Source organism: Canis aureus, chromosome 9, assembly GCF_053574225.1.
Source record: "Canis aureus isolate CA01 chromosome 9, VMU_Caureus_v.1.0, whole genome shotgun sequence".
In the NCBI taxonomy this organism is placed as follows: Eukaryota; Metazoa; Chordata; class Mammalia; order Carnivora; family Canidae; genus Canis; species Canis aureus.
In genome coordinates, this window is record NC_135619.1 from 36,748,653 (window position 1) to 36,773,236 (window position 24,584).

At 41.7% G+C, this 24,584-nt stretch overlaps 1 protein-coding gene across 1 annotated transcript in view; it reads right to left on the reverse strand.

Annotated features, from left to right (window-relative positions):
- Nucleotides 1-22,034, reverse strand: part of LOC144320649 (putative protein FAM10A4) — a 29,916-nt gene extending 7,882 nt beyond the window's left edge. The window contains exons 1-4 of the mRNA XM_077909439.1: nt 21,715-22,034; nt 6,743-6,804; nt 5,273-5,705; nt 280-476 (exon numbers count right to left, since the gene is read on the reverse strand). The gene's annotated coding sequence lies outside the window, so the exon portion shown is untranslated. The remainder of the gene's footprint in view (nt 1-279; nt 477-5,272; nt 5,706-6,742; nt 6,805-21,714) is intronic.
- Nucleotides 22,035-24,584: the final 2,550 nt, after the last annotated feature.

Sequence of the window (24,584 nt, forward strand, 5' to 3'; positions counted from 1 at the left end):
CTCCCTCACCATCCTCTGCTACCAACACCACCACTCTTCACTCCAAAAGTTAGTGGCTTAAAACATTTTCTAGAGAAATCCCATCACAGCCGACCCTGAAGCTATATTCTCCAAGCCCCTAAACCATTTGGTCAGATGTTTGTTTCCATTTCTCATTTAACTTGCCCTTAAATCTAAGTGAGTGGGAAATATTTAAGTTGTGTTTAGCAACTGGTCTGTAGGAGGTTAAGAGGGCCACATATTAATTAGTACTTCTATGAAAGGTAGAGTCTAGTTCACCTCGCTTTGCATCTGAGCTGGCTTCAGTGACTTATTTCATGTGGTAGAAGTATTGTTCTGAAATCCCTGAGGCTTGTTCACAAGAAGAGTCGCAGCTTCCACCTGGGTGTCTGGGGAGCCCCAAGCTTCAGTGTAAGAAGTTTATGCCACGGCTGGTGTGCTAGAGGCTGTGTCTCTTCTGAGTAAATTAATAAAATCTTTTAAAAAATGATGAAGAAAAGACTATCTGTAAAAAGAGGATGACATCAGACCTACCTTATAAGGTTGCAAAGACTCAACTGATTTTATATATGTAAAGCACTTAGAACAACACTGGCCCATAATAAGTGCCCTGTTAGTATTTATCATCATCATCATCGTTCTAGATGGGCCACATGAAAACACTTGCTAACCTTAGCTAGGCACTAAAAATTAACTCCTCAAAGACTGGTTTTTCAGGACTATACTGGAAAGCAAAGGAAGGAAGAAATGTGGTTTATAACCACTTTATATATATGCAAATTACCAGGCTTAATTCATTTGGGATTCTAAAAGTAAATAAATTTCATTTCAATGCGTCATCTAATAAAAATAATAATGTCATTTTAAAGCTCTCAGGTGTCTGTCCCTACATGAATTGCAGGGATGATCACATTACATAAAGAGTTGGTGATCAAAGTCATCATTTTGTGCCAGTGACCACTTTTCTTACAATCCTGAGTCCCAGAGAGACTTGCTACAAGCTAACTGTGTAGGAACAAGTAGCCTCTTCTCCACCAGTCATCAAAAGCTGGGGCTAGCCTGATGTCAAAGCTTCAAAGAACCTCCTCAGTAGAGTATTACAATCAGCTTTAGGTGTCCTGCCAGACGGGCATACCCTGAGTTACATGAAAGTGTTGTACAAGCTTCTCACACCAGTGGTCTTTCTTTATAGAAATAAATACTGATGCCAAGGCACTTGGGAGTTTGTGGAACATTAAAACCTAATGATGGAATCCAGAAATTTCACTTTCTAGGAAGCAGAAAATTCCTCCGGCTTTCTGGAAGAGATAAGGTTTGACATCAGGCACATCCTTCTGGTTTATTACCATGGCGAAGCATAGGAATAGTTTCAGGGCATCCATATAACTCTTCCTATCGTTCTGGTTCTTAATCCACAGGTCAGGGAATCAATGTGAAAGCCCTGCCAACCATTAATGATATCTATCTCAATTATGCATTATAAATATGACCCTTGTACAGTCTTGGTAGGAATGTAAACTGATGCAGCCACTATGGAAAATAATAGGGAGGTTCCTCAAAAAGTTAAAAATAGAACTACCATTTGATCCAGCAGTTCCACTTCTGGAAATGAAATCTCTACCTTGAAGAGGTAACTATAGCCGTGTGTTCACTGCAGCATTATTCACAATAGCCAAGATATGAAAACAATGTAAATACCCATTGATGGAAGAACAGATAAAGAAAATTATATGTAAAGAATATTATTCAGCCACAGAAAAGAAGGAAACTCTGCCTTTGTAACAACATGGATGAACCCTGAGTGCATTACACTCAGTGAGGTAAGTCATACAAGGAGAGAGAAATATGAGCTCACTTGTCTGTGGAATCTAAAAAAGGCAAACTCAAAGAAACAGAGTAAAATGGTGGTTACCAGGAGCTGGAGGGGGGTGGAAATGGGGATATATTGGTTAAAGGGCATAAACTTTCAGGTATAAGTTCTAGGGATCTAATATACCGAATGGTGACTATAGCTAACGGACTTGAAAGTTGCTAAAGAGTAGATCTTGAAAGCTGTTACCACATATACAAAAAAATGACAATTATGTAAGGTGATGGATATGTTAACAAATCCTATTATAGTAACCATTTTGCAATATAAACATGTATCAAATCATCACATTCCACACCTTAAACTTATACAATGCTATATGTCAGTTATATCTCAAACAAGCTGAGAGGGAAAAGGAAGTAATCAATTGCTCAATAACCACCTGTGACTAGTGGCTACCATATTGAACTACACAGATAGGAAAAGCTTCCATCATCATAGACCGTGCTATGAAAGAGCTGTAGCTTTTGGATGGCAGGGCCAGAGTGTCATGGAACAACCATGGTTGAATATATCGATGGAGAGAAGGGCTCCTTTCTGTGGCACCTGGAATGCCATTGAGGAACCTCTGAGCTCCCTTCTGAAAGAGATGCCAGGAAGACCTGCACAGGCCCGTGGGGCTGTCAGTGACACCTTGTGGTAACCAAAGCAACCACGGTTAAAACAGCCCCTCTTCTTGGAGAGCTGAGTTTCTTTCTTTTTCTTTCTTTCTTTCTTTCTTTCTTTCTTTCTTTCTTTCTTTCTTTCATTGTTTTTTATTGGAGTTCAATTTGCCAACATATAGCATAACACCCAGTGCTCATCCCGCCAAGTGCCCCCCTCAGTGCCCATCACCCAGTCACCCCAACCCCCCGCCCACCTCCCATTCCACTACCCCTTGTTCATTTCCCAGAGTTAGGTGTCTCTCATGTTTTGTCACCCTCACTGATATTTTCACTCATTTTCTCTCCTTTCCCTTTATTCCCTTTTACTAATTTTTATATTCCCCAAATGAATGAGACCATATAATGTTTGTCACTTTTTCAATTGACTTATTTCACTCAGCATAATACCCTCCAGTTCCATTCACCTCAAAGCAAATGGTGGGTATTTGTCGTTTCTAATGGCTGAGGAATATTCCATTGTATACATAGACCACATCTTCTTTATCCATTCATCTTTCGATGGACACTGAGGCTCCTTCCACAATAAGTCAATGAGAGAAGGACAAACATTTTATGGTTTCATTTGTTTGGGGAATATAAAAAATAGTGAAAGGGAATAAAGGGGAAAGGAGAGAAAATGAGTGGGAAATATCAGAGAGGGAGACAGAACATGAGAGAGCTGAGTTTCTGATCTTCAGTTCTCTGAGCACAAGTAACAAGAACCTACCCACTGTGCTTAAGAAAGATGATAACATTATCACTTCCCATGCAGCAGTGACTGTGCTAAGTTTTTTAAGTGTGTTTTCTCACCTAATCAGGACAACCACCTTATGGGGTGGATGTTATTATCCCTGGTTCAGAGATGAGCAAACAGGTTTGGGAAGACTTGAGGCTCATGAGGGTAGCAAGGCTGGGAAGAAGCCTGTTCTAGTGCCAGTAGGGCAGGTTTCATAGTCATGTAATTTGAATATTCAAAGAAACATGACCTCCTTCCTACCCCCAAAATGGTGCAGTTGGATACAGTATAGTGTGTATAAACACAGAGCACTGGAGGAAAGTTGCACACGTTAATTTTCTGTCCATCCTTTCATCTATTATGGGGCTGCCTTCTCACACTTTTGTAATTCACAGCAATAAATCACACTTCCCTATTCACAGATTCCTAACCCCAAATGAATATATTCAAAGGCTATACTTCAGCAAGTCGGAACAGTTTAGAAAACACATTCCATTAAATTTGAAATAATAAACCTGCTACTAACATATTACATTCCACTTAGGAAAGTCAAAGCATATCCATGCTGGGTTCATTTGTCAGCCATTTCAGAGACTTTTTATAAATGTGTAAGTAAGGAACAAAATTATAGTATTGCCTGCAAAGGTTTTTCAAGGTCTCCAATTGCCAATTTTAAAAAAAAAAATTTTTTTTCTTGCAACTCAGACATTGACTTCTGCTGCATGTCAAGTGTGCTTTTCGTGGGCTTCCACCACCTGTCAATCATTCTGAGTCCTTAATTAGGGCTCTTCCAAGGAGACTGACATCCCAGAAGGTGATGCTTCCACATGGTTCCTCGCCCTCTTTTCCACATTAAAAAATCATGTCAGCAGACACGGTCAAAAGAGGCACTTGCTACTTCTTGGGGAGATATTTTAAAGGGCAGGTTTTCTGAGTGTGCGTAGGGGCGATGGAGTGAGCTTTGGGAATGCTGAGTCGTAGGAAGCAGGGTAGTGGAAACCTGCTGTGCTGACAAAATGGCGTCCAGAGCCCCAGTCGGGCCAACAGCAGCTAAATGTTGTTCTGCTGATTTTGTGTGGCTGAAAAGTTATAGGTGTTGCTCTGAAAAGTAATACTCAGCAAAAACAGAGCCGGACACTGCTGAAAGGGCTTCCAAGCACCAGCTGTGTCCACAGCTGCTCAACTTCCCAACTTAACTGATGAACCAGCATTCTTGTTTCGGGTGAGGATCATTCCATGTTGCCTCTGATTCAGAAAAGACAATGGGATCCAAGGGGAGGGATGTGAGCAGAAAGAAGCAAAGGGCAGAGGGGCTAGCCAGATTGGGAGAGAATGGTTTGTAGCAGGAAGAACATGATGCGAGGACTAGGAAGGGTAGCCTGCTTTGTTTCTGGAGAGCACACTGGCTACTGAAAAAGTTAAAGCATTGGATGCCACCCCAGAGGTGTGTGGTCCTTGCCCCATCAAGTCTTTTTGGAACCGTAATTCAAGTGGCCCCATTTCTCTCTCCATTATGGAGAACGGGTGGATGCCAACACTCATCCCTGCTGCAGCTGGCCCCACTCAACAACTCAGGTTCCTGCATTGCTGTGACTCTGCCCCCAGATTCCAGGTGCTCCTGCTGCTCAGGCCCTGCTCTTGTGGGCAGGAGGGGAGGTCCACAGGTCTTCCTGCCTTGACATCTCAGTGGCTACTGCCTCTTTGTCACTGCCTCTGAACTTCGGACTCACACATATTTCTACCCCAAACATATTTTTCCCCAGCAAACATGACAACAGTCTCATTCAATCTTAGATGTCCTAGAATTACATCAGGATCCTCAAAAACTAGGGTGACCATAGCATTTTTGAGAATGAAGGGGCACTATTATTAGCAGGCAAAGACAACAGGCATAAACTCAGACAAACTGGATATATGTTCATTCTCTCAGAAACCAGCCACTCTAAGCTTTGAGGTTATAACCATCTCTGTGGGGAAGCAATTTTTTCTGAGCTAATGGGGGCACCACCTTGGCATACCCACTTTTCTACTTTGTGTGCTTCATCCTGAGTCCAGAAGCTCAGCATGGTTCAGCCAGATGGCAGGTGAGTTCCTACGTTCATGGAGCTCCCTCTCCTCCAGGGAATGAAAGGCCTTCACTTTCCTGTTCTTGTTCAAGAGTCAATCTCTGCTTGGGGGCCTCTGACCCCCATGGTCCCCCTTTCTCAGGACCCACCCACCCCCAGCCCTAGGCAAGGAGCTCTCTGATGAGCACTACAGCTACTGCTGGAACCACTGCCCGAGCTGCAGGCGGCCCCGATTTCTGAACGCAGGATGCATCTGCAAAGTTTGCCTCTTCTCAGTGGGACACTCGGGCCAGGGCATACACTGCGGACGTATGCATTTCTGGGTGAGTCTGATGCTTGCAGAGACAACAGGATCTGATGTTTAGATCAGAAGCTTCCAAGTCCTCTTTCTGAGAAATACAAAGAATGAGACTGAAGGGAAGAGAGTATAATCACATTCTCTACATGAAACAAAATAGCAATTTCTAAAATGATGGACATGCTAATCAGCAAAGCACCTGCCTCTAAAACTACACAGGTTTCTTTTGAAAGTCCTTTATAATTGAGGCGAGTGCATATGGTGGGGGGCAGGGGGTGGGGCAGGGACTAGTGGTGGACCTGTAGATGTTTTATAACAAGGAGAATACGAAGTCTACAAGCATTGTTTCCAGAGCTTAATGAAGTAAAAATTCAAAACTGAATTTCTGCTGTGGTTTCAGCTGTCAAAAAGTCATGTAGTTATATTAGCGAGGACCAGAAGGGAACAGAAAAAATGAAATATTCAGATTATAGGTGTGGTGGGGAGGGAGGCGAAGACGGCTTTCTCTATTTCCTTTACTCCTATTACAGCAGCTATAACATCGCAAATCATTCAATGGAATGGAGCATTCTCTAACACTAGGCACTTCAAAAAGACAAGAATTCCATTGATGAAGCAAGGATAGGTCTGACAGCAGGTGCTCATGTCCCAGATCATGGCTCAACGGGAGAACAGCATCTTTCCCATCCAAGCAAGAGCCACAGGGCAGGATAGGGTCTCAAGAAGACATCCTGACAGTGTGATCATAACCCTACCAGAGCCCCCACCCCAGGGTATGACCCAAGGCAGACCTCACCCCCACTGGTGCCCCCAGAGCCGGACCAGCATCTCCTTGTGTTTCTCCAGGCCATCATCCCAGAAGGGAGGAACTGAACCCTCATTGAACCCTTATTGCTCCATTTCCCTGTAGGATCAGGCTGAGCCATTTATGTATCTTACGTTGGAAGAAACATTTAATCAGTCAAAACTTTCTCTGGCTGAATCCCACTAAACTTGACAAGTATAATTCTCTGATCCATGCTACTGCTTGGGTCAAAATGTAGTCACTCTCTGAATGCTGGCCTTGATTTTACTTGGGGGTGAAGATGAATAGCTGAAACCTCTGTGACCTTTTCCATGTAAACCTACCTAGAATTCCGTGGGCTGGGAGAGGCTCTGTGTACTTCCGGAGACATCTATGCTTTTAGGTCCTTTAAAAATATAGATAAGAAATGACAGCTGTACCAGGTACTAAGTAAGCCATTCCATACATGATGTTTACTCTCCCCCAGGACACCATGCCCTCCATCCTCCATCTACTCCTGTGCTATGACCCATTGCTGAACTCTGGGGGAAGAAGTACAATAAATATCCCCACTTTGCAGGGGAGGAAGGAGGAGCTTGGACGAAGAAACTTGCCCAGGTCACATTCAGGATTGGGCACAAGGCCTATGGACACCAAAGCCTGCACTCGTCAGTAAAAGGCTTCTATCACCTCGAATAAAACAAAAGACCTGTGGTCAATCATTGGAGTGTTTAAACTAGGGTTTTTTCTTTTTTTAGTTGTTTATTTTAACCTCCAGAAACTCTAGATCTGGAAGGGACCATGGGCTGATTTTTGTAGGTCTCCTTTCTTTAAAGAAAAAGCTGCCATCTTTGAACCCTTGGATCAATTCAGGTCTGAAAAAAGGAGGTATTATGATTAGCCAAGTCAGCTCCTGGGCTCAGCCTAGGAATAGTGGAGGGGTGGGGGGCAGTGGGAGGAGAGTCCCTTATCAACACAAAGGAAATATGAGAAAACTGCGCTGGGCAGCTCAAAGCCATAAGATTTGCATCTATGGTGTAGGCTGGTCCCAGAATCTCCATGAACACACCAATTTGTTATTTCTTGGGGAAAGAAAGTGATTATCTATTCCCACCACTGGAACTGCTCACCCCACGGAATCTGAGTCTATAAATAAAGCTGATCTCCTCCATCAGATGGCTAAGCCTTCATCTAGCTTGATGTATTAAATATCAACGAGGCTAAAAAAGAAGCATGAGGAAAGCTGCTGGCAATCCTCTGATTCAGTGTGTTACTCACCAGCCATGACTAGGCATCTACATGGGCCACCAAACATGATCCTACCTGAGTTATTCTGCAGCAAGGACCTAGAGGGTAGAGCCTCATGGAATCAGGATTATAGTAAAAAAAAAGAAGTGTCTCCTCTGCAGCCCAAGGTGGTTACCTTTAATGTCATAATAATAATAGATGACAACCCTGAGAAGGTACCAAGTGTCAGACACTGCACTGCAAGCTTTACATGTGCCATCTTATTTAAAATTTACGACCGTGTGAGGTAACTGCCATTACTATTAGCATTCCCATTCTACAGATGAGAACATTAAGGCTTCTTGAAGCTGGGCTGGTGACACTGAGTTTGGCCCTCCACATCTGTTCTGTTCCCCTCCCTGCTATGCTATGTGTCCCCACGGAGACTGGCCTCTATGACAGGCCTTTTTGCCCTGTGATTACAGCTGAGTTGGGCTAATGGGAGGCAGTGGCTTGAAATGGGAAGCCAGGAGAAAAGTATGGGCGTTTCTCCCCTCGCTTCCTCCTTCCCTGCCCAGCCACTTTGGGTGGTGGCTACTTTCCTCTTCCAGGGTCACAGCTCTGTCCAGTGGGCTCCCAGCAGCACTATAGCCCTTCCCAGGGTTCCGGGAACACTGTTCCTGCCTCTTGTCCCTTCCGGCAGAAAGGTGACAACGGTTTCCTCTGTGGTTAGTCGCTGGGGGCTTTACCATCCCTCACTGGTTCCCTTAACCTTTCTACACCCCTGAAAATAATCCTTGTTAAACTCTTCACTTAAATTCCCTGAGTGTGCCATCTCATTCCTGCCAGGACCCTGGCTGAGGCAGAAACTGAATTTCTTGCTCAAGCTAGCATAACTAAATATGGTAAAGCTGGGATTAGGAATCTTGGCAGTCTGACTCCAGAACTCACATTTTATACCACTATCTCCCCCAGTTAAACACCAGATAAAGCCACCAATGACAGGGAAGGGAGCCCAGCTCCTGATTTCAAATCCTCGGCGCTTTCCCAGATGCTGCCCCTTAGGCAAACATGGTTCATAATCAAGGCTATGTCCTAGACCCCACTTTCACCACAGACTGTCAGTCACCCCTACTTTCCCTGGAATGGTCAGGGCCACAGTGAGAATGACCTAGCCAGAGCTTAGCAGGGGAAGCCTTTCTCTTAGCCACGCTACACCCATTCTCTCGAGTCATCAGCAGCCAGCCAAATTCATGGCCCTGTGGATCTAGGTGAGGCTACTGAACTCTGCCGGCCTCTCTGCTGTATTCCCCTTCCAAACCCTGGGGACATCCAAATCACCACCAGGGACTTGGTGGGTTCCCCTTCTCTCCCTATTTGACTCCCTCTTTAGCTGAAATGACTCCCTTTCTGCCTCCACTCTCAACCCATATCCCAGAATGTGTTCTGGGTCACATTAACCCCAACATGCAACTTAGTTTTATGCTCAATTTCACACTTTTTCATAGGGCCTGTGTATATTTAGTAGACTTTTCAGTGAAGCAATGCAAACAACTTCAATCAAACCTTAAACATCCTTATCTTTTGTTTTTAAGATTTTTATTTATTTACTTATGAGAGACACAGAGAGAGAGAGGCAGAGACACAGGATGAGGGAGAACCAGGCTCCCGTGGGGACTGTGATGCAGAACTCGACTCCGGGACTCCAGGATTGTGCTCTGGGCTGAAGGCAGGCGCAAAAACGCTGAGCCAGGGAGAAGATATTTGCAAATGACATATCAGATAAAGGGCTAGTTTCCAAAATCTATAAAGAACTTATTAAACTCAACACCAAAGAAACAAACAATCCAATCATGAAATGGGCAAAAGACATGAAGAGAAATCTCACAGAGGAAGGCATAGACATGGCCAACATGCACATGAGAAAATGCTCTGCATCACTTGCCATCAGGGAAATACAAATCAAAACCACAATGAGATACCACCTCACACCAGTGAGAATGGGGCAAATTAACAACAAATGGAAGAGAAAACCACAAATGTTGGAGAGGATGCGGAGAAAAGGGAACCCTCTTGCACTGTTGGTGGGAATGTGAACTGGTGCAGCCACTCTGGAAAACTGTGTGGAGGTTCCTCAAACAGTTAAAAATATACCTGCCCTACGACCCAGCAATTGCACTGTTGGGGATTTACCCCAAAGATACAGATGCAATGAAACGCCGGGACACCTGCACCCCGATGTTTATAGCAGCAATGGCCACAATAGCCAAATGGTGGAAGGAGCCTCGGTGTCCATCGAAAGATGAATGGATAAAGAAGATGTGGTTTATGTATACAATGGAATATTCCTCAGCTATTAGAAATGACAATTACCCACCATTTGCTTCGACGTGGATGGAACTGGAGGGTATTATGCTGAGTGAAGTAAGTCAATCAGAGAAGGACAAACAGTGTATGTTCTCATTCATTTGGGGAATATAAATAATAGTGAAAGGGAATATAAGGGAAGGGAGAAGAAATGTGTGGGAAATATCAGAAAGAGAGACAGAACATAAAGACTCCTAACTCTGGGAAATGAACTAGGGGTGGTGGAAGGGGAGGAGGGCGGGGGGTGGGGGTGAATGGGTGACGGGCACTGAGGGGGACACTTGACGGGATGAGCACTGAGTATTATTCTGTATGTTGGTAAATTGAACACCAACAAAAAATTAATTTATTTAAAAAAAAGAAAAACGCTGAGCCACTCAGGCGTCCCAAACCTCCTTATCTTTAAAGAAACTTTGGACACTCTAGTATCATCGATTTGTCACTGGGTGCTTCTCCCCACTCACAAACTGGCTTGCCACTGTCTTGCCGTCTTCTCTCTTCCCCTTCTTTGTCCTCTTCTTCTCAAGAATAAAAAGCAAAGTTGGCAGTTTAATTGTCTTCTTTCTTTTTTTTTAACAATTTATTTATTTCCTTATTTATTTATTTTTTAACTAACCTCTATGCCCAACATAGGGCTCAAACTCAGGACTCTGAGATCAAGAGTTACACACCCTATCGACTGAGCCAGCCAGGCACCCCTGTCTTCTTTCTTGCTTTGGCTCTTGCACCCTCTTCAACACAAAGCAGTTTTTCAATGCATTCTCTTTAACAAAACTCCCCCCATAAGAAAAATTCTGGGAGCAGCTACTAAGTCAGTAGTCACTTCATCACCTCTCAAGGTAGATAGACCCTCTATAGTGCAATCAGAAGCCACCTCCCCTGCACTGTGCAGACTAGAAGTTTGGAGACAGATGTGATTGATTTCACTTTGAACAAAGAGAGTGAATTGTGAAGGCATCTGAGGGTGAAAAACACCAGAGAGGCTGGTAGAAAGCAGAGAGCCCAGAATTCAGCCCAGCAACCTTGTGGGGGCCTATTTCTTCCACCAACTAGCTGTGGAATAAGGCCAGCTAGGCCCTCTTTCAAGATTTCATTCCTGCCAAATTTGAGAAGTATCTACTAAATCAGTGGTTCTCAAAGTGTGGTTCTAAGACCAGCAGCATCAGCAGCAAATGCAACTTGCTAGAAATGCAAGTTCCCAGGCCCCACCCAGACCTCCTGGATCAGAGAGCCGGAGGGTAGGACTCAGTCATTGGTCATCGAAGAAGCCGTCCAGGTGATTCTAATTCACACTAAAGTTTAAGAACTGTTGTTCTCTCTCTTTTTTTTAAAAAAAGATTTTATTTATTTATTCATGAGAGACACATACACACAGAGAGGCAGAGACACAGGCAGAGGGAGAAGCAGGCACCATGCTGGGAGCCTTAATCCCAGGACTCCAGGATCAAGCCCTGGGCCGAAGGCAGGTGCTAAACCACTGAGCCATCCAGGGATCCCAAGAATTGTTGTTCTCAAATATTGTTCTCAAGCTGTTCTCTCACAAGCCTCCCTGTATGGTGCCCTTTGGTGACTAGTCCCCCCCCACACACACATCCGCAGATTGTCCAGAGCCCTCAGACTCTCTTTATTCCCCTTCTCTGAAACACAGCAAGTTTTTAAGACATTTGTACCTATTCTGCCCTCTGCCTCAAATGCCCTTCCTAGTGGCTTCTTCCCCTCTCTCAGGTGACCTCACCATATAGAACAAGGGCCTCCTAACATTCTTTATCCCAGCACACTATGTATTTCCTTTATAATATCAATTATCTATTATCATTTCATTTGCATAGTTGGTCTCTCTTTTTCTCCCTAAAATGTGAGCCCATGAAGCAAGGACCATATCTATCTTATTTGCTATCTTCCCCAGAACTTCACAGGGTGCCAGCATGACCAGCACTATCCAACAGAACTTTCTGTAATGGTGGAAATATTCTATGTCCACTCTGTCCAATATGGTAAACCACTAGACACTAGACACTAGACAGGTGGTTACTTAGGCATTTGAATAAGGCTAGTATGACTAAAAAACTGAATTTTAATTTTTAATTTAATTTTAATTAATTTAAAATTCAATAGCCATGTGCAGCTACTTCCTACCCCAGTGAACAGCTCTAGGCACTTAAAAAATAAAAGTGTATCAAACAGATGAATGAATCTCTTATCAAAAGCACTAAGAATATTATTTTTAAAAATTCTGTCATTGATTTGTAAAAATATTTTCATTGACTCTGATTCATGCAACTACCTTATCTGCTAAAAATCTGTGATCTGTGCTAGTTTAGGTAGAAACTGTCTTCTTCATTTCAATGAAATTATTTTCTAGTTATCATCAGCAATCTGGTAGAAACTTTTGGATGGGAGTGAGAAGTAAAAGGTAGAAACTAGGCATGTTAAATTGGTTTTGAAGGTATAATTGAGTCATTCCTTTCCTAAGAGCTTTGGGGTGAAGAAGCAGAAGGAAGCATCAGCCATCTCTTTCTACCTTTGATGAACTCTTGTTTACATCCCCGCCAAGGTTGCATATAAACTCCAGAACTGCTGCGGATAGAGGAAACTGGGTCTCCTCTTTGGTAGAGGAAATACGGTAAGGTGGAATGGAAAGGATACAATCAAAAGTACTGGATTACAACACATCTTAGAAAGCCACCTAACCTCTCGAGCCTCCACTTCCTGCTCTATAAAATGGAGACAATAGTGCCTACCTCACAGAGCTAAATATGTCATATTCTTGGTGCACAGAATGCCTTCGTTCCCTTCTTTCATGGCCAAAAATGTAACAAGTCCCAGGAGAAATCTATGTGCTGGAAAGGTTGTTTTCTCTCTCTGAAATACTCCCACCCTCTGTAGGTTTTGAACATAGTCAGCCTTCAACTAACCTTATCCTAACCCTGTTTTGCATGTTCCTTCATCTTCAAGACTCAGGTATATAATTTTACACCTTGGGGAATATTCATCATTATTTCGATTGATAGTAGGTGGTTGGAAATACCATAAAATCCCCTTTGTCAGATGTCCTGGAATACAGCCATAGCCCAAACTTCCTTTTCTTGAAAATAAAGGAGTTAGGCTAAAAATGAGATCCAAGGATGATTTCAGCTCTAAAATTGCTATATCCTCTGGTTACAGAGTTTCTAACGAGGAAGCATGTGGCCTAAATGCGTCATTTTCATTATTAGAGATATAGTAGTAAATGGGCTCTGATATCCTGAAATACTCCTGCAGTGTAAGAGCAGGTCAGTTTCTTCCCTTGCTTTGTGCCCACAACTTGTCTATTTACCCTCTCACTGTCTTCATTTGGGCTCTTCCAAAAACAGAACCTGAGACAAAGACTTAAATGAAGTGGTTTGAGGGATTATAAGGGAAAGGAGGGGAAACTGAGTGAGGAAAAATTAGGGAGACAAACCATGAGAGACTTCTAACTGGGAAACAAGGGGTTGCAGAAGGGAAGGTGAGTGTGGGAATGGGGTAACTGGGTGACAGGCACTAAGAAGGGTACTTGATGGGATGAGCACTGGGTATTATACTATACGTTGGCAAAATGAATTTAAATTGTAAAAAAATGAAGCAGTTTTTTTGGAAATGTGATATCAGGAAATAGGCATATAAGGCAGAGAAGGATTATCAGTAAAAAGATAGGATTATTAAGAATGTGTTAACAGTTTGGTCATTGTTGCAGGTGACTAGAAGCCTCTCCCACCAGGTCTCCAAGGAGCCCTGAAAATTGCAACTCCAAAAGAGGAAAACATTTATCTATCAACCCTCCTCCCCACTGGCCAAAGGTGGCCCCACAGATGACAACTCCCTCATGTGTGAGTTGCACATGCCTGAGCATGGATCTGGTTCCCAAGGTGTGGTGCCAGGATACTCCAGCATCAGATAAATGAGAGTGGCACAAGGCTTGTTCCTATCAAGTTGTACCCATACAAAGCTGATTAAAGCCTGTACAGGCCCGGTCACCACAGAAGAGGCATGAGCAGGAAGATCTGGAGTGTTGCACACAAGGTGTCGGATACAATTCATTTCCGACACCTGTTTGTCCCTCTCTTTAAATTCACTCTCTCATAGTCCCCTTCAAGCCGGCAATCTTGCAGCTTGCAATAATCTCTGCAAAAATGGTTGCTGCTGTTTCATCTCCCTTCTCCGTCTCCCATCTAGATTCCTCTCACTGTTGGCCAGCATCCTAGCTGGTCTAGGTTGCTCGCTTGGAGGATGACCTTGAATATGAGCATTCCAGCACAATACACAGATGAATCTCCTAAAACACTGTCATAGAGGCATTTCTGGCTTTCACAAGATTCCTTGTGTTGATAATTGACTCACCTGATTCAACCACTTTCCTCATTTTCTTTTTTCAAAGCTTCCCATGCAGTCTAAAAACACCAGCCAACTCAATCCTGGAGTTACAATTACCTTAGTTCCCATAATGCTTAAGGACCACAGCCACCACACAACCCAATACTTTGCCTACTGCTAGCACCCCATCCCAATCCACCACAGGTAAGAGTCTTAGTCACTGAGATGCTGCTGGCCAGGTATCACCACTCCACCTACCACCATAAGAGGGTCCTTATTATCTCTATCTGGTAAGGGATCACACTCCAAAATTTCAGTCCCAACTATTGCAGCAGAGCCTGAGACAAAGTCTCACATGCAGGTGGCTGCGAAATAGAGAAGGAAGAAAGACAATACAAGGATGAGTTCTCAAGGCACACTGCAATGGACAACCCAGTGCTCCATCCTAAGAGACATTCCAAGGAGTCCTCATTAATGAATCGGAGAACCAGCCATATGAGCAACAAATGGTGGGAGATTTTACCCATCAGTCTCCATCCCCATTGGCTAAGGCGTACTGGATTTAGCTCCCCTGCATTTCCAGGCTGTAGTGGTGAGTGCAGAGCAAGGACCCACAGCAACCCATACCATGATACCAGAGCAAACCGGGACAGAAAGAGAGGTAGGTGGTACTTGCCAGAAATGAGGTACTGTCCACCTGCACCCTCACACACTGGTAGAAGCCTGTGTAGTACTGATTGCTGCTGCAGTGGCTGAAATAAAAACTAGGATTTGGAGTGACACAAGGAGGGTTTGATACACTCCCTCCAAGACACCCTTACTATGTTCCTGTTTGCCCACATGCAACCCTGTTTTGCTGATTGTCCAATCATAATTATTAAGTGTCCCCTTTTGGGGCATCTGGGAGGCTCAGTTAAGTGTCTGCCTTCAGTTCAGGTCCTGGGATCCAGCCCCACTCCCTGAGCTCCCTGCTCAGGGGGGAGGTGGGGTGGTGGTGTCTGCTTCTCCCTCTCTCTCTCTGCCCCTCTCCACTGTTCTTGCTCTCACTCTCTTTCAAATAAATAAAATATTTTAAGAAATATAGTGTCCCCTTTGCTCTCAGATGTGTCCCAGTTCAGATCATACAGATCACTTTGCTCTCTCTTTCTCTCTCTCTCTCTCTCACAAACACACATACACACACACCCTTTGAGAAGCACACACCCAAAAATTCCCACCAGAATTATATTTTCATAGTTGTTCTTTCGTATTTTTCTACTGTCCTCTGAAGAAATGTTTCTGGAGAGAATGCACTTTGTCTCTATTGAGGCAAATGAAGAGTGAACCTAAAGAAACTACCTTCTACTAATTCTTTAGCCAAAGAATAGACCCTATGCCACACAAATCTTATTTTAATATACTTAATTTAATGAAGTAATGTATTGCACAAGTGCAATCTGAACAATAATTCTCTTTTGTGTTAAAAAATCATATTAAGCAATGCCGAATACCATAACTATATGTGAAAGCCTTGTGGATCTAGAAACCAAGAGTATATGGATATAGCATACTCTCAATTTTTAAAATGGGCTGTTATTATAGGACACATTTTCTCATGACATTGCATAAGTCTCATATCACAAATATCCTTTTTGTTATTTCAGAACCAAATGTAAGTATTTGTAAAATATAAAATTATTTTAAGTCACTGTGATAAATTTGAATTCACCACTAAAGAATCACAAACCATTTCTCCAATAAATGATAGAAGATAACTCCAAACAATTTTGAATAAGCGAATCGTCTGTTGAGCACTATCTATTGAAGCAAGATGTTTATATTGGTATATGAAGGTATTCTTTCAATGATTTCTGGATATAATTCAATATGTAGTCTTCTTCTCTCTGGGCCCCTCATCTTGGAGCCCTTGGGAGATGGATTATCTGCCTTGTATGGACTGAATGTTTGTGTGTTCCCCCCAAAATGAATATGTTGAATCTCTTACTCCCAGTGTGATGGTATTAGGAAGTGAGGCCTTAACAAAGTAATTAGGTTTCAACTAGGCCATAAAGGTGGAGCGCCTATGATGGGACTAGTGCCCCTATCAGAAAAAGAGACACTGGAGCTCTCTCTCTTTACCATAAGAGGATACAGCAAGAAGGCAGCCATTTGCAAGCCAGAAAGAGGGTTCTCACCAGAACCCAACCTTGCTGGTATCCACATTGGATGTGTGCTGGACCTCACAGCCTCTAGAATTGTGGGAAATAAATGTTGCTGTTTAAGCCAACATTTTGTTATAGCAGCCCCAAACTGACAGGCATTATCCCAAAGCCAATGTTCTCTGTGGGCTGATACAATACAATAAAAATTGAATACTTTAAATATTGAAGCAAAATTATGGCTAAAGCGCTATATAGTTTTCACAGCACGAAAAAATAATCAACACAATTGTTATTAGAGGTCTTGTGTTATGTTTCTGTTGTTATTAGAGGTCTTGTGTTATGTTTCTGTTATTTGCTACAAGTGAGATTTCTCCCATCAGTAGAGTCACTGGTGACCTAGGGTGGCTACCTCATTGAGTTTTGGTATGAATTCAGTGAGTTTCCCCTTGTACAGCATTGAGTACAGCATTCATCCCACAGTAACAGCTCAATAAATGTTCATGATTTTATTATCACTAAATCAAAATAAATGCCAATTGCACTAACATTTTTTAGTTCACATTTTATTTACATAGCATAAAACTCACCTATTCAGTAATTCCCCATAACTGAACTTTTAAAAGACCCTCATTGTTTAGAATAGAAGATAAATAAGACCTTAATTCACTTATTTGCAAAAAATTTTCACAGCTACTTTTGATTGACTCCTGGACTTAAGCACGAACAGAAATGTGTCCTGAAGAGAATTGTCTTCCCAGTGAAGATCCAGCCAAAGTTTGCCAACCGCTTATGACATTCTATTTGAATCTAGTAATAACTCATGAACAAGAATCCACTTTCACAACCCAAGAAATATTATTAGAATAAAGTTCATGGGGCCTTATTGTGTGCCCTATTTAATTTCATATCCCACTCTGTGCAAGAAATTCGGAGGGCATGGGCTAATGGAAACACAAAGGTCTTGGTCAAATGGGCGACCAGGCTCCATTAACTGTTTTTAAAGATATCTAAAATTTTAGGAAGATGTGGAGGGGGAATGTGAAAAGCTGTGATTTCCCTTTATAACAATGACAGAGAAAAGAAAACAATGGACATAACAGTGAACCTTTGCTCATTTAACCTTAGCCAAGTGAAATCAAATATAGAAAATATGTGTGTGCTATAGTGAATGACACAACAATACTAATTAAATTCAAGAGGATTGAACTGAACAATCCAGGTCACTTTAATCAATTTAGGTCATTACAGCAAATGTATTCTTTCCCGTTATTTCGCACACTACCACCTAGTAACTACACTCAGCAATTCAGTCTTACCGTCTAATTATAAAAGCTCACAACCTTTGCTTTGGCAGCAAAGGCAAAGAGAGGAAGGTCTTCTCCAATCCCTCAGAGCGTAGGGATGTGACATTTGCCCATGGGCATTGTGTTTACAGAGACTTTTCCCCTTTCGACTCTCATTTCAGTTACATCATACATAAGTGTCCTGAGGTAACTGGACAGTAACAGAAAATCAAATGCCAAATAAATCTGAACAAGAGCTTATTCATTCAAATACAACCTTGGGATTTTCACAAGCTATTTTCCTTCTCTTTATTCCTTTTTACTTTTAGGGAGACTCCATGCAGGGCTTGAACTCATGACCCTGAGATCAAGACCTGAGCTGAGATCAAGAGTTGGACGTTTAACTGACTAAGGGGCAACGCAGGCGCCCCTCCTTCTCTTTATTTCTTTTAAACAACCATGAAAAGTTGTAACTATAGGGAGGTAACAAGATAGCATATAAATTATAATCCTGATTTTGTGAACAAATAAAAGCATGCATACAGAACATATCATAAATACACAGAGAAAAAGATTAGAAATACATAGACCAAAATGTTCACAATGGTTGTCTCTGGGGAGTGGGACTGGAGTGATCATTTTCTTCTTTTCATGCTTTTTTGCCTTTCCTCAATCCTACATTGTTGCCCTTAGCCCTCCATTATCCAGCCTTGTGTTAACATGGCAACCATGGAAAACTTGCTTTTTCATATGCTAAGAAAGATTAACAACTCATGATAACCCACAACAACAACCATCAAAAGTTCACAGAAACTCCTCTGTGCCAGGAGATGGAGCCTGCCTTGTTCCATGGCTGCACACTCAAATCCCAACATTATCCTCACACAGACAGGCCTTGTGAGAAGCCTCTTGGGTTTGTTTTCAAGAAAAACAAGATGTTGGGGAGTAGGGTGGAGTGGGTGGGAAAATCAGAGGAAGGTGTTCTGAAGGTACAAACTTCCTGTTTATAAGTACTAGAGATATAGTGTACAACATGACTGTAGCTACCACTGCTGTGTGGTATACTTGAAAGTTGCTAAGAGAAAATCCTAAAAGTTCCCACCACAAGGAAAAAACATTTTTTGTAACTATGTGAGGAGACAGCTGTTAACTGAACTTATTAACAATGCTGTAATCACTTTGCCACACAGGTATTATACTGTATACATCTTAAACTTACACAAAGCTATATGTCAATCTATCTCAATTAAACTGAAAAAAATTAGAAAGTTGATTCCATATGCATAAAATGCATAAAGTTGGTTCTTGCGAATAAAAAAAAAAAAACAAAAAAAAAACAAGATCCAGAGGTTTGGTTCTCATGTCAACAAATAAGAAACTTACTAGTCTTTTCAAAGAGGGAAACGCAATCATATCCTAGATAGTAATTCATACCTATTCATTTAAGTTTTACTAAATTTAAAGTTATTTCTTTAGAACCCCTTATTAAAAGTGACATGATGACCACATACCTGCATACACTATGTAGAAAGTTAAAGTTGCCTATACATTTTTGGCAGACATGTAAGTTAATCCCTTTCAGGCTGGCTATGTTGGGAAAACACAGGGTCAGTCCTCCAGAAGCTGGGATACTAGACTCCATGATATCTGGAGAGCCTCAAAATGCCATGACCATGATCAGCTTTAACCACTTGTCTTTTCCCTCATCTCCATATCTAATCAACCCCCTAGTCCTTCTGCTTCCCTGACCTGAACCCCTCTCGGAGCCATCCTCCCCCTGCATTCCCTCCTGCAGCCTTGGTCCAGGCCACAGTTACCTCTCACCAGCACTACTGCACCAGCCCCTGACTGGTCCCTGTCCCTGACTCTACTTTACCCTTGCCAATTCAGTCTTCCCATGAACTCAGCCCCAATCGCACCACTTCTCAGCATAAGATCTTTCCATGACTCTAAATGCCCACAAAATAAAGTCCTAACTGCTTGATATAAACAAGCAGACTCTTTAGGATCAGTCTCATATTTTGTACTACATGTGTTTCCCCCAGCTCAAACCCCAAACTGCACCCTCCCAGCACTCCAGCCATACTTAACTCCTTGATCTCTCACTGCTGAATTTTCCATGATCCCTCACTGCTGGCTTCTGCATATGAGGTTTCCCTGGCTGGAGGACCCATCCCATTCTCCTCTTTACCTCACTAACCCAGACTCACTTCTTTGGCTTCCGGCTCAATGCTACTGGCTCTGGAGAAACATCCTCAATCTTAGCAGGGTTAGACGCTCCTTTTTTGGATCCCATCTTACCTCTGTATAAAATGGCCCATTTACTCTTGCCTCACTAGTCCATTAGCTCTTTCTGGTCGTGGACTGCTTGCTCACCTTGCTCCCCCAGCTCTTAAGATACTGCCAGGCACACAAAGGACATTCAATAAATACTAAGAAGCAACAACATCACAGTGCTCTTAGTTTGCCATAGAATCTCTAAGCATCCTCTTTCACCTTGACACAGACCTTTGGGAACTGATCCATCCAGTTGCAGAACCATTTCAGATTTCTTCTTTGTTCTCTTATCTCTTACACAAAGAAGGAAAAGAGGTAAACTGATCATTGGAGATTTTGTACCAAAATTTCTTTTTGGAAGATAAAGGGCTTGAATCATCTGGTAGCCAAACATCTTTCTGTTTTTGGAAGATTGGACTTATACTTTCCTACATGTATATTTTGGTCCATTTGATCACAAAGATATCTGTAACTATGCAAACTCTATAGCTAAGCTGTGAGGCATAAAATTGGAGAAATATTTCAAATGCTATTGGTCCCCCTCCTTTATGTTGGTGTGAATTAGGAAGGAAATATGGAAATGCATAGTACACTGTTAATTAAAGCCCCAGGATCCTAACCTGATACCAGGTTCAGTCTTTGCAGACCACAGCATATGACCTCTCCACCTCCAAGGTAATAAAAAAACACAAGTAAGCACTCCATTAGCCTTCCATTCTGCTTGTACCCTGTTCCTACACCAAGAAACTTTGAGAAGAGGGAGAAAAAGGATTTTTCATTAATTCTTCTGTTTCTACTCCTTCTCCGTTCCTCCATCCTTATTCCACAAAAGTTTATATCTCTCAACAAAATCAGTCTTGAACTTTGGATCTGGAGATAGAGTCTTATGGTGAACATGTATACTCTCTATTACAAATTATTATTGATTTTTGCTTGTATTATTGCTCCTGTTGCTTTTTGAGAAGGGAAAGTAAGATCTTTGCTTTAATAAATGGAAGATTTGAGAGGGGTTTTTTTTTTTTACCCCAATTTTGTTTTGTGTGTTTAAGCATACTAGAACAAAAGAGCATAGGATTTGACTCTATACTTTTGTTGCTGTTTCCTGAGGGAAATTTCTTTTTTCTTCCTTCCTTCCTCCCTTCTTTCCTCTCCTTTATCCTATATACACATAATAGAAATTTAAGCTAATTAACAGGGAGTTAGATATATTGGTTACCCAAAATAGGGCAATCCCAATGCATTTGTATAGCTAGCAGTGGCTTACAAAATAAATGCTGATTATTTTTGTCACATGTAGAACTTGAGCAACAGAATTATGTTTCCAGCTATGTTGACTGCCAAAAAATGATAATTATCAGAGCAAACAAGCCCCCAAAATCTGTGTATTATGGGGATACTAAATGTACAAATAAGGTGCTTTTATTAGGTCAACACTATTATTCTGTTCTCAAATTATTTCCTATTCCTAGAGACTTATATTCAGTTATTTGAATTCTGTGTTATTAAGAAAGATATTTAAGTGAGCTTAAGCTTACTTAAAATAACCAAGTTCCTTTTGTCTCATCGATTTTAGGCTTCAATTCCCTCCCACTTGTGTCCATTCTACCTGGTATAGAGCAATTTTCTTTGATGGAGAGAATGAAAACAAATTTAGATTTAGCGTCCCTTCCCCTGCATTCAATGGTCTACCTCATTTGCCTTTTTCTCCTTGTTTCTCTTTATCATTTTTCCAGGCATTGGTCCACTCAGCACTTTGGCATCCTCTAGTACATTTCAGAGTTTTGTACCATGTTACAGCTGCATTGCATCAAGATTTTTCTTCATCTTCTTCTACTCACACTTCTTCCCCTGTTAGCATACCTTCACATACTGTAAAAAGTAGAGATTTCTTTTTCAACAGGTTTCCCTGTAGTCATAACAGAGCCTATCTTGCCAAAAGGTCATGCGGCTAAAAACTTATACCAGATAATAATATACCTTATTCCTAAAAGCAGCTTTTTAGCAACTGATAGAAACAATGATTATTCATATCTACAGAAATCGCAATGCCTGTGGATGATTTGAGGCTTCTCTTTCCAAGATGTGTATATGATTCCAAATAAGGGATTTCATTTGGATTTCCACATGAAGGAGATATCTGGAGGAACATGGAAAGAAGTACCAGGCATTCAGAATGTTCTATGCTGCTCTATGTTATTTCTGATGTCACTGTAACATTTGACTTTTAAGTCTTAGCCTTTTAAAAAAAATGACGAAAAAAAGAACAAACTTTGATTGACCAAGCTAAAACTATGTTAAACATGTTCTAAAACTGTGCTTTAAAATTTTCCCCACAACATTGTTGACCAGTGTGAGATATAGGTACTTTAAGAAGTGTTTCTGGAAGACTTATCTGAGGCAGTTTATGAGCTGAAGCCAATGCTAAAGCATTGCTAAGGGAATCTGTTTCCCTGGGATACTAATTAACTCCAAATATTGCATATAAATTAAGCCAGAAGCTACTGAAAGAAGCAAGTTACAGGAGAGGAAACTCTGAGGAGGTTTAAAAGAAAAATACTATCTTCCGATAGAGAAAAAGGTGTCAGGAACCCAAGAGGAACCCTTTTCTCTCTGATCCAGATTCTATGTTCTTCTAGAAGCTTCTATCCTTTTCTCCTTCCCTTTATTTTCCTTTCTCCACAGTGGGAGGTGTGATTTATTGGATAACTGACTAGGGAAAGGCTTTCTTCCCCCAAGGAAACTGTTCTCCCTTGTCTCCTTAATAAGGAAGCTGTTCTCTAGCTGTTCTCTCGGCTCTGTGCTCTAACTTGCCTGGACATAAGAATCCCAAACTCCTCTCCAGGAGATTTTGATTCAGTGGGTCTGGGGCAGGGCCTTGGAATTTGTGTGTTGCACAAATATCCCAGGTGATTCTTAGGAGCCACCGCCTCTCCCACTGAGGATATAGACACAGTTCCAGCTCCATCACTGGGACTCGTGCAGGTCTGAGGAAGTAAATACAGTTCAGAGGGGAAGGTGCTAGCAACTGAAGCCAGACAGCTATAAGTCACTTATTTTAGGTAAACCTACCAGTGCCTGATTTACTACTTTTAATCTGGACTATAGTATAACCACCAGCCAGCACTTCCTCCAGTGGCAGTACCCCCAATCTCAGATTTTGTTTAGAACATGACAACCTTTTCTGATTGTCTGAATAACTTCAGCCAACCATTGAAAATCATTGTTTCACACCCATCAGCAGGGAGAAAAGTGGCCAAAATAAACACATCCACAGAACCTTCCACCAACCCAGGTGTTGAAATGGGTTTGTACAGAAGTCTACTGTGATCTAAGTCATCTTTTTCTTTTAACAGTCACCTGTCCCAAAAAGGACGGCAGAGACATTTCTGCGGAGGCCATAGTGCACACACATCATCCCTGTAGCCTTCTGGAAAAAATGAAAATATGTGTTCATTATTTGTGACTTTATCATTCTATAGTTTGAAAGCTCAACCTCTTAGGCATGATCTAGTTAAAACTACAGATTATGAGTAGGCCGAGGCATTAATTGCCATCAGCATTGCCAATGTGTTGGTTAAATGAAATGGCCTATTGTGTGTTTGCTATAAATAGCTTGTCAAGAATACAATAAGAGTAACACCATGTCATGCCCACTTCCTCCTAACCTTAGGAATACTTACAGCAAGGGGCTGCTCTAAGAAAAGGCAAACACACCCTATGCGATATCAAGATGTCTTGGCTCATGAAATTACAAATCATTTCTGAGTGTCATGGTTCTGAATTTTATTTTTAAAACCTGACTTTGAACTTATTTGTTAATTGTTAACTTCTATTTGACTGTATAGAGCTTCTCATTTCTCTTGGCCAATTTCACACATTTGCTTATGTCTCTTGGAAAAAAAAAAAAAAGGTGAAAACATTCTTGTAAGCCAGTTATCATTCCAGGATGGATTCTACAAAGTTTCTCTATTCGTTCTCTACAGGTGATACTTAAATTTATGTGGTTGTTAAGGAAATAGTGGAGGTCAGAGAGGAAAAGAATTTGCATAAGAGGGAAATTAGTAAGGCATTTTTCATTTAACAAAGACAGAAATTCATGTGACATGTTCCTTGGCCAACCAACTACAGTTGACTCCTGAATAACACAGGGGTTCAGCGGGCACGGTTGAAAATCCACATACAACTTTTGACTCCCCCAAAACTACTAATAGACTACTGGTGACCAGAAGGCTCACTGTAATATAAATAGCCAATTGACATGTTTCATATATGAAATGTTTTATATACTGTATTCTTACAATCAGTAAAATAGAGAAAAGAAAATGGTAAGAAAATCATAAGAGAGAAAATATGTTTACAGTACTGCACTATCTTGCATGTATATGTGGACCCATGCATCTCAATCCCATGTTGTTCAAGGATCTCTTGTATTTCCTTAGAATCTTGGTTTTAAAGAACTCTGGAATTTCACTGCTTCCTGCAAAGTATGTGGAAGGGCACTGAATTGATGATAGGGATACACAGTTTTGAATCCCAGTGGGTTCTTGTCCTGATTGTAC